The sequence below is a fragment of the Tupaia chinensis genome, unplaced genomic scaffold (assembly GCF_000334495.1).
Source record: "Tupaia chinensis unplaced genomic scaffold, TupChi_1.0 Scaffold146910_1, whole genome shotgun sequence".
NCBI lineage: Eukaryota > Metazoa > Chordata > Mammalia > Scandentia > Tupaiidae > Tupaia > Tupaia belangeri.
In genome coordinates, this window is record NW_006206763.1 from 14,130 (window position 1) to 15,620 (window position 1,491).

The following is a 1,491-nucleotide window of genomic DNA, read 5'->3' on the forward strand; positions in this document are numbered from 1 at the left end:
ATTAGTTACAGCACATATTTTTATTTAAAAAATAATTGAAACACAGACATGCCTGCCAACTTATGTAATCTCCCTGACTTCTTTTCTGCTACATAACAGTAGACATAAATAGTTGGAACAAAACTTAATGATGTATAAAGGCAAAAGTATTACCAGTCTCTTAGAAAAAAAAGATCAAACCATGCCTTCAGATGTATACAAATGAATACCTCAAAAATACTCCATTCTTCTATCATATAATTAAAATATCAATTTCTCAAGAAATAGCTCTATAGGAGTAATCAATTTCCATTTAGGATTTTAATGTTGTAAATTAAAATTGTTTTCTCTTTTACATAAAAGTGTTTATGATAATATTGACAGAAAAATAAAAATGTACAATAAAAAAGTCTGTACAGAGAAAAATAAAAATGTACAATTTTAAAAGTCTGTACACAAAGTGACATGTTATATACAAAAAAAAAGTAGATAGACATAAAAGTTAGGATACTCAAGAAGAACAAAGTAAAGTCGACTGTGGTCGAGTACACGGGAGTCCAGCAGCTTAGCCATTATGCCAGATGCTGGTCACTATTCATTCTAATTTTAATATCTTTGCTTCTACCAGCTTTTAGTGTACTTTGCCCTTCTTTTTGGAGTTTCCTGATGTGTTAAATTGTGTTGATGCCTTTATGTCTTTATGATGTCTTCATCTTTTTGTTTTCTACTCTGGATAATTTTATTTTATCCTTTTTATTAGTTAAGTTTATAATGTTGCTAAACATTTTACCTAAATGTCAAGAAAGTACCTAGAGATGTTCACCAGAATTCAATAATTATATGAAGAGAACAAACAAAATAATAATTATATGAAGAGAATGAACAAAAAATATATTTAAAAACACAGTTATTGTAGCTTGAGGTACTTATAATTGATTGTCTGCATTCTTATAAAGTTTGGAGGCAGGAGGGAGCATAGTGATTAAGGTGCTGGAGTCCCAAGCAGTTTGAGTCATGGACCGAGCATCTTGAAATTCACACCAGGTGTATATGCATGCGTGCTTAAAATCGCAAGTTGAGAGTGAAGGAGAAGGTACTGCAGTGTGGCCATCTGCCATGGTGGGTGATTTCTCACGTTCTGTCTTTTTGTCACTCTTTGTCTCTCTGTTGAGTGCATGTACTCTATACCAAAAAGCTCTCTAAAAAATATCTCATATAGGGAACCAGCAGTTAATGTAATGGCTATGTCGCTGGACTCCCACGGAGTCAACCGTGGTTCGTGTCCTGGATCCGGTGGCTTAAAACTTATGCTGGGCACGTGTGCGTGCGTGCCCAAGATCCCGAGAGGAGAATGGAGGAGAAGGGATTGTGGTGTGACCATCCCTTCTGGGGGGTGATTTCTTACTTTCTGTCTCTATGTCTCTCTCTGTCTTTCTGGTGAGCCCACATGCCCTATAGCGAAAACCTCTCCAAAAAAAATCTCATATAGAGGGGCCTTCAGGTGGCAAAATG